Source organism: Pinus tabuliformis, chromosome 4_1 (assembly GCF_031772625.1).
Source record: "Pinus tabuliformis cultivar Carrire ecotype Pingquan chromosome 4_1, CPIR1, whole genome shotgun sequence".
NCBI classification, from domain to species: Eukaryota; Viridiplantae; Streptophyta; class Pinopsida; order Pinales; family Pinaceae; genus Pinus; species Pinus tabuliformis.
The window spans coordinates 809,752,539-809,762,700 of NC_142303.1; positions in this window are offsets into that span (position 1 = coordinate 809,752,539).

Below are 10,162 nucleotides of genomic sequence, written 5' to 3' on the forward strand. Positions count from 1 at the left end.
CCATTGTTGCCTATGCAAAAATAGTAAAAAACCATACATCATATCTTTTTGGAATGCTCACATGTCAAGGAAGTTTGGAATGCAACATTGCCCCCTATGTCTTACAAGCTGATTCGCCCACGCTCACTCCAAGATCTCTTCTCCACTTGGACCTAACAATATTCAAGTAGATTTTTTCAAAAACTTTTTTTCAAACAAATTTGGGAAATTCTACCAAAATTTATATGTTGGAAAGTTTGGATCACAAGAAATATTGGCATTTTTCAAAATATTCAAGTGCCCCTATAATCAATGTGACATCCCTGGTGAAAAATCCATGTAATAAAAGTAAATAAAGGCAAAATAATAACCACAGTTGATGGGATACTTATTCCAAGCTGAATGTTGGGCAAAATCCTAGTGATAGGGATCACTTGTGATTGTTTATGGCTAAGGATTTGGAAAGGAAAAGATGGCATTTTTGGCACATTTATTTATGAAAATAATGGAAATTAGGAGAAAAGGGAGGTGAAAGGTCACAGGTTGCATGTGAAGAGGAAATTGAAGGACAATAATGGAAAATGAAGAAAATAGAGGCCTCATTCATAAAAAGGCTTATGAGGATCAGTTGGTAACCTTTTGTCGATTCAATTTTGGATCTCTCTCATTATTCTCTCTACCTCTCTCATACTCTTGGAGACTTAGAGTTTTCCTGGAGCACTCTTTGTGGGCGTGGCATACTTGGATTCTTGGAGCAAGAAGGCAAAGGAAGAGCAAGAAAGTGCAAGAGGGCATCAGGATGCAGGTATCGAGTTGCATGTATGTTTTTTTCACTAGTTTTAGCATGCATGTGGATTCGTGGTTATGATATCTTATTGGCATGGAGGATTGCTTGGATTGGCATTTCCTGGATAGCCACGGTGATTATGGGATTACTTTTTACTTTTTTTTGGTTGGTTCTCATGTTTCCTTAGCTTGGGTTGAGTTATTAGTTCCTGGAAGCCCTGGTTGGACAAATGCTCTAGAAGCCCTGTAACAGCTTGGGTTGAGTTACTAGTCTTGGAAGCCTTGGTTGGAAAAATGCTCTGGAAGCCCTTGGTGGGTTGAGTTACTAGTCCTGGAAGATTTGGTTGGACAAACGATCTGGAAGTTCGGCGAGAGTTATGGGTTGAGTTACTAGTCTTGGAAGCCTTGGTTGGAACAAACACTTTGGAAGCCTTGGAAGGCTTGGATGGAGACCAATTTGATGATGGTTTTGTGATGTCCAACCATGAGGTGGAATCACTATTTGATGGGTTGAGGTGGATGACCTCTGGAAGCCCTAGATGAGTTTTGATTGATGTGTTCTATGAGATCCCACATTCATGCTTGGAATATGGCACGGGGTTGAATGGTTGAAGAGAAATTTGGCTTAGCCATTCTACGGTCAGGTGGAATGTGGAAGTCCCATCCTAGGTTTGGATTTTGCATCATTAATGAAAGGTTATTTCTCCTTGTATTTCTATGAGAATTTTGATGGATTATATGTGGTCTATATGGTTGTACTTTCATGAGTATTTTTGTTGTTATTATGCTAGTTATGTATGTGTTTTATGACAGTAGCCATGTATGGCTTTCATCATGTTTTTACTTGTAATTGAATGATCAATGTATCTATGACCTAATGGATGGAATGGAAGTTGATGTATTGAGGCATCAATGGTTCTTAGCGATTCTCAGCTAAGTATGAAACCCCTATGCTTGAAACTGTTATTTACACCTGTAGATTACATATTCATGATATGTTTGACGAAATGCCTGTCATGGCTAGTAGGGGTCCAGTCAAGATCTTAAACAAGTATTTGCTTTAGTATTGTCATTTCCATGTTATTTTACTGTTACAAAGGTATCATGAAATTTTGGGCATTGACCTGGGCTCTGGGCCTCAAAAAGTGGCTCAAATCTCGGGGTCACTGGCATAGCATTGACAAATTTAGTCTCTGCTCACTGGTAGACAAACCTGTGAGAGCGACTTTAGTTTTTGGATGATGTCATGCCTATAGCATGAGAGCGGTTGAGGCTTAAGTTGTCCAAAAGTTCAGTGGGACCCAAGGGCAAGTTGTCTAAAGTATTGGATTGGTTCTTGAGGGTCCAATAGCTGATGTTGAATGTCCGTATGGTGTGTTTGTGTCGGTTCCACTTCCTTAATGTGACTTAGGAGGTAGAATCATGTCAAAGTGGCCTCTCATTGCATGTTTACCCCAGCTGGCCGGTTGCTTGGGTAGATGTGGGAGGAGCGTGTTATAACATGGTATCAAAGAATGGTTCACCCCTCGGACCGAATCGGCTATGTGTTGGTCATGCATGCATGTCAGTTGCATGTGTGTCTCTCACCCTTGCATTCCATGTGCTTGTTGCATTTGCATGATGTTGTTCATGGTTGTAGTGGTGTCATCATGTGATATTTGAGGTTGTCATTGTGGAATGCATCGTTGTGAGTGTATGACTAGTTACATGTCAATTTATGTTGCGTACATGGATAATTGTAGTATGCTTGGTTACATTCTTGCATGTTTGGTTACATTCTTGTATGCTTGGTTGCATGTATAATTCTTGCAGGTTTGATTTCAAGTATTGTTCACTCATGCTTGATTATATGTGCTTATGCATATGTGTAGTTGGTTACATATTGCTTATGCATGTTCATGTTTGCATGTGGTCAAGAATACAGTGATGTAGTGGTTGTTGTCATGCATGAGTTCGTGGTGTGTGTTGTTGTTAAGATCATGCATTAATGACTAGACCCTAGCTAGAATGACAGTTGCATGGTCATATGCTTATGTATTAAGTTTTTATATACTGTCATGATTGTCTTATGCATGTATCACGCTGATTTGTTGATCTTGCAGACAAGGTATCCTCCCCGAGCTATGCTAAGGTATGTTGGTTTATTGTGATTTGGTTTAGCTGACATGATATACCTTGTAGGAAGAAATATCAAATGGCTAGCAAGATGGTTGACTACAAAGACTCTCCCTATGAATCCGAAGAGCAATATGGTGTTGGGAACTCTTCTGATTTGGCAGTTACACTGAGAAGCTTAAAGGAAGAAATAAGGAGTTGTAAGGTAGATAATGATATAATCATGCGGGCACGCGAGAAACAAGCAAAGGTAAATGCAATGATACTTCAAAGTTTGTCAAATTTGCAGTGACAAGGACCACGTTGGATCAGCTATGAGAAGGAGGATAGAACTAATGGGGCATATGGTAGTCGGTAGCATGGTGGTCACAAGTCAGATAGATGACACAACTAGAGACGATAGAGTTTTGGACACTCCGGATAGGAGAGGGGATAGACACATGTATTATTCTAGTTCTGATTTAGATAGGCATCATGATCGTCATTGTTATCATCCTTACAGGAGGAGTGATAGGGGATATTTTCCATATGAGTTTAAGAAAGAAAAGCCACCAACATTTGACAGAGAGATGAAGAAACCGCAAGATGCAGAGGCATGGTTGCTTGGCATGAGGAAATTCTTTAGATTTAATGATTATTTAGAGAACATGAAAGCTAGAGTGGCTATTTTCAATCTCACACGCAAATGAGACATTTGGTGGGAAGATATGAAGAATGTCAGATGCATTCATGAGGAGGATTTGACTTGGAGTGAGTTTGAGAGGCTATTCAAGAATAAGTGTTTGTGAGAAAGATACTTTGATGATAGGGCAAAAGAATTTTATGAGCTAAATATAGGTTCCATGACAGATGATGAGTACACTATTAGATTCTTGGAGTTGCTGAGGTATGTGCCTTATCTCACAGAGGAAAAGGCCAAGATTCAGAGGTTCATTAGTGGGTTACTGGTTGCATTTAAAGACATGATTGTGTTTGATGAGCCTAGATCATTGGAGGAGGCCATTTGGAAGTTAAGGCATTGATATGAACAATCGAAGCACGAATTTGAGACTAAGCCACAGTAGAGAGGTAATGCAAAGAACAAAGGAAAATGAGACAAAAAGTGAGCAAGGCCTCAGGATATAGGTAACAAAAAGAATGTTGCACCACCTAAGAAGTTCAATGCATTGGATAGAGGATAGGGATTATGATCAAGAGAACAAAAAAAGGAAACATGCTGGAAGCCTATAGAGTGTTGGATTTGTGGCAAGGATCATCGCGGGAGAGATTGTCTGCAGAATTAGGTTGATAGACCTGAGATTTACAATGTGCAAGAGGCACAAATTGTTGGGGATGTTGGTTAGAGTATTCCACGTATCTATGCAACATTGGATAACAAACAGGCAGATCATTAGGCATCTATCATTGAGATGGACAGTAAGGTTTGTGATCAAGTTATTTCTTTTTTGATTGACCCTAGATCTTATTATAGCTATGTTAGTCCTCACTTAGTGGATAAGTGTGGTTTGAGTAAGGAATTGCATGTAGAGTCTTGGTTAGTGCAATTGGCTACAGGTACGAAGAAGGAGTTCATCATTGGGTTAGAGCTTGTGCAATTGATTTGAATGGTATGCCTACCGCAACACAATTGAATGTATTACCATTAGGATCATACAATATGTTGTTGGGCATGGATTGGTTGTATCTTCATAGAACCGAGGTAGATTGTTATGACAAATCCATTGAGTGTGTTGATGATAATGGAGAACCAAGAGTCTTACAAAGTAAGAAGAAAACTACATCAGTTAGGATGGTGACAACTATGTAAGCAAAGTGTAGTTGCATGAAAGGGTGTAAGCTATTTGCAGTGCACATTTCTATGATAAGGGTAAGGAAGTTGAAGATATAGATGTGTTGAGTAGGTACCCAGTTTTACAGCAGTTCAAGGATGTATTTTCTAAGGACATTACAGAGTTGCCACCTCATAGGGAGGTAGACTTTTCTATTGAGTTAGTTCCAGGGGTAGCTCCAACATCAAAAGCACCTTACAGGATGAGCACATCTGAGTAGGTTAAGTTAAAGTTGCAGTTGAAGGAAATGTTGGACAAGGGGTACATTAGGCCAAGTGTATAACCTTTGGACACACCGATATTGTTTGTAAAGAAGAAAGATGGTACTCTTGGATTATGCATTGACTACAGGAAGTTGAATAAATTAACCATCAAGAACAAGTATCCGTTGCCGAGGATTGACGACTTGTTCGATTAGATGAAGGGAGCGACAATGTTCTCTAAGATCAACTTGAGATCTAGATGTCATCAGGTACGCATCAAAGAGGAGGACATTTACAAGACCACATTTGGTTTAACTAATGCTCTAGCTACATTTATGTGCTTGATGAATAGTGTGTTGTGTCCATATTTGGATAAGTTTGTTATTGTGTTCATTGATGATATACTGGTATATTCTAAAAATGAGGAAGAGCATGCCAAACATTTAGCAATAGTGTTGAGGTTGTTGAGAGAGCATCAGTTGTATGCTAAGCTCAAAAAGTGTAGTTTCTTTCAGATTGAGGTACACTACTTGGGGCATGTTGTCTCCAAGGAAGGCATTGCAGTAGATCCAGAAAAGATAAAAGCCATCATGGAGTGGGTAGCTTCTAAGAATGTGGATGAGGTGAGATACTTCATGGGTTTGGAAGGCTACTAAAGGAGGTTCATTAGGAACTTCTCATGGATTTCTTATCCTATCACATCATTGCAGAGGAAAGGTAAGAAGTTTGAATGGACAAAGGAATGTGAAGCTAGTTTTGAGCAACTTAAGCAGTTGTTGACACATGCACCAGTGCTAAATATTGCAGATCCAGACAAAGAGTTTGTAGTATGCACAAATGTTTGCAAGATATGACTTGGTGGAGTCCTTATGCAGGATGGACGGGTGGTATGTTATGAGTCACAGAAGTTGAATGAGCATGCGCAGAACTATCCCACGCATGATCTTGAGTTGGCAACGATTATACATGCATTAAAGATGTGGAGGCACTATCTTCTGGGCAAGAGGTTCACATTGATGAGTGATCACAGTAGTTTGCGATATCTATTTGACCAACTGAATCTGAATGGTAGGCAGGCTCGATGGTTGGCTACAATTAGTGATTTTGATTTTGAGATCAAGTATATCAAAGGTAAAGAGAACAAAGTGGCAGATGCTCTTAGCAGATGGATACAGGTAAATCACTTAGCAGCTATGAGCTCCTATGGGACAGATCTACAAGATAGGATCTTGCAGGCAGGTTAGCAAGATGTCAAATATATGGATATTGTGCACAGGTTACAGTAGAGTACTGGTACAGGAACAAGTATAGATACAGGTGATGGTACATGTACAGGTAGTGGTATAGGTGCAAGTGCACAAGATGTGGATTATTGCCTTACAACAGATGGATTGGTCAGGTTCAGAGATAGGATATATGTGTTGGACAATAGTGAGCTCAAGAAGATGATCTTGACAAAGTTTCATGTGAAACCTTATTCAGGTCACCTAGGTTATCAAAAGACACTGACAATAGTGAAGAGATTTTACCATTGGTCGAATTTGAAGAGGGATGTAGCAGAGTTCATGGCTAGGTGTTTTGATTGTTAGCGTGTGAAGGTAGAATGTAAGCATCCAGGTGGACTACTACATCTGATTGCGATCCCATAGTGGAAATGGGAAGTCATTTCCATGGACTTCATTACAGGTTTTTCAAAGATAGTGAGACAACATGATTACATCATGGTTATTGTGGACAAGTTGATGAAGGTTGCACATTTGATTCCGGTGAAGTCTACATTTTCAGCTAGCAATGTAGCACATATATTCATCTGAGATGTGGTTGGATTGCATGGTGTTCTGAAGAAGATTGTGTCAGACAGGGATGCAAAGTTCACTTTTGAGTTTTTGAAGGAGTTATTTGTAGGTTTGGGCATAGAGTTTGCCTTCAGTACGACTTATCATCCACAGACATATGGGCAGACAAAGATGTTCAACATGATATTGGAGGACATGTTGAGTATGCATGTGTTGCATCAACAGTGAACGTGGGAAGAGTACCTTCCATTAGTAGAGTTCACATACAACAATGGGTATCAGGAGTCCTTGAGGATGAGTCATTTTGAGGCATTGTATGGATAGAGTTGTAACACTCTCATCAGTTGGAGTGATCTGGTTAACATGGTATTGATTGGACCAGATATGTTGGTAGACATGGAACATGAAATGCAGGTTATAAAGAAAAATCTAAAGGCAACACAAGATAGGCAGAAAATCTATGCATATCGGAACAGGTTGTTCAAGGAGTTCCAGGTTGGGGAACATGTGTACTTGCACATCAGAGCGAAGAAGATCTCCTCTCGGATTGGATCATGTGCCAAGATGGCACCACGATTTTGTGGACCCTTCAGTATTGTTGAGAGGATTGGGCTAGTAGCCTATCGACTTGCACTGCCTCTGACAATGAAAGTCCATGATGTTTTCCATGTGTCATTGCTTAAGAAGTATGTTAAAGATGTTGATCATGTGATTGATTGGTCTGTATTGCAGGTGGAACCAGATGGAGAATTCTAGCTGGAGCCTTAGTGTATATTGCAGAAAAAGGTGCTCATGCTCTGGAACCGAGCAATCGAGCAAGTTAAGGTGTAGTGGAAGCACTTTGGGCTTGATGAAGCTACATGGGAGATGGCGGATTAGATGCGGGCTATGTATCCTTCCTTGTTTGCCGGTTGAGGAAAAACATTTTTGGCTTGGTGTTTTGGTGTGGTTTGTGGTATATGTTTTGATGATGATGGTTTATGTACATATGTATATGGATGTAAATGTCGCCATGAGCTATGTTATAAGCTCAAATAAGTGGTATGGATGTCACATCATGATGATGTTATGTTGTTATGTTTCATGTTGGTTTGCTTTTCAGCAGGTTGATCATTGTAAAGACTGCATCGAGCTAAGTTATAAAGCTCCATCAACAATATATTTTTCTTATAGCATTTTTGTGGTTATAGGTTTTGTTAAACACCAAAGACGGTGTTCCCCTAGGGGGAGGGTTATGTAACAGCCTTGGTGAAAATTCCATGTAATAAAAGTAAATAAAGGAAAAATAATAACCATGGTTGATGGGACACTTATTCCAAACATTAGTGCAGAAGAAGGTGAATCTGAGTAGCCATCAGCAACAGGAAGAGAAAAAAATGACCAAACTATTCCATATAAAGATACAGGTCAAGAAGACAAAAATTGATTCTCTATTTGACTCAAGATTGCAAGGGAATCTCATTGCAGCAGAGCTCATCAAGAAGTTGGGGCTGAAAGTTCGTGATCATCCAAATCCATATCCACTAAGATGGGTAAATAAGGATGCAGAGCTGAATGTAACAAAACAATGAAAAATTAGATTTGCTATCAATCTTGATTTTATTGATGAAGTAGACCTGTAATCTGGATGTGGTTCCCCTTGATGTATGTGGAGTCATGTTTGGGAGTCCATACATGTACATGCGTGATGCAATATTCATGAGGAGAGATAACCAATACCAACTCATCAAAGATGGAAAATCGTTCATCATCAACAGGCACAAAGGAAAGTCAAAAATTTCACTGGTAAGTGCCAACCAAGCCAAGAAATTGATCAGTTCTAACAAAAAGTATGTTTATTATTTTTAAGAGAAAGTCAGTCTGAAGAGGAGTCAATAAGAGGCAAGGGGTCCCTAGAGGGGTGTACAAAGAAACAAAAACAACAATTGGAGGAGTTGTTACATGCATATAAGGATGCGTTCTGAGAGCCTAAAGGGTGACCACCTAAGAGAGAAGTGGAGCACGAGATCTAGCTATTGCCAGACTCCCCATTAACAAATATTGGGTTGTACAGGCAATCTGTTATAGAAGCAAGTGAGGTGAAGAAATAGTTGCAACGATTGCTAGAACGTGGTGTTATTCAACCAAGTATAACACCATGTGGGTCACCCATCATCATTGTGCCAAAGAAGGATGGGACTTTGAAGATGTGTATATATTACAAGGTGTTGAATAAAATAACGTTCAAGAATAGATACCCCCCCCTAGGATAGAAGATCTACTAGATGAGTTGCAGCAAGCAAAGTATTTCACCAAGATGGACTTGAAGTCTGGATATCACCAAGTTCGAGTCAAAGAAGAAGATACATGGAAGATCGCCTTCAAAACCAAGCAAGGTTCTTATGAGTGGTTAGTTATGCCATTTGGCCTATGTAATGCACCAGCTATGTTTATGAGATTAATGAATGATATATTGTGCCCTTTTATAGATTCATTTGTTATTGTCTATCTAGATGATATATTAGTATATAGTGCTACCTAGGAGGAGCATATTTCACATTTGATGCATGTGTTGGAAAATCTCAAGAAGTGCGAGTTTGCGCAACAGTCCTTGGTGTATATGGGGTATGTGATCGATGGAGGAGAGTTGAAGATAGATCCTTCCAAGATGGATGCCATCATGAAATGTTCAGTGCCTACTAATTTTTATGAGGGCGGGAGTTTCATTGGGGCAACATAGTACCTGAGGAAATTCATAGCCTCATTTTCAGTGGTTGCAATACCACTCCACACCATAACAACAAGTAGCAAGAGTTTCTAGTGGGGAAAAGGTCAGTAGAAGGCTTTCAAGGAGCTAAAGATAATATCATTCAAGCACCTGTTATGGCATTACCAAACTTGCAACGACCCTTTGAAGTGGAGACATATGTGAGTGGGTATGCGATGGGAGTTGTCTTGATGCAAGGAGGAAGGCTCGTTTGCTACCATTCTGAAGTATTTCATGGGGTTGTTCTTAACTAACCTACATACGATAAGGAGATCTATGTCATGGTGCAAGTTGTGAAGAAGTGGAAGTGCTATCTGATGGGAAAGGAGACAATAATCCACACAGATCACCAGTCGTTATAGTACTTGCAGGCCCATAGTAAGCTACAACAGACCAGGCATTACAGGTGGATGGGGCTTTTATAGCAACTTCATTTGGTGATCAAGTATAAGAAGGGCGACAAAAACAAGTTGGCCGATATTCTTTTAAGGCCACCCACATCAAAGATTACAAACTTGGGGACTCTTATGCATATGGAGCCATTCACCCATGATGCATACACAGAGGCATATTCAGAAGATGAGGACTTCAAGGAGGTGTATCAATAGTTGCAAAGTCAGAGTCATGTGAACGATAGCGACAACACGATTGACTACCATCTCCAGGATGGGTTACTATATAGGCTGGATAAGCTATGTGTTCCTAAAG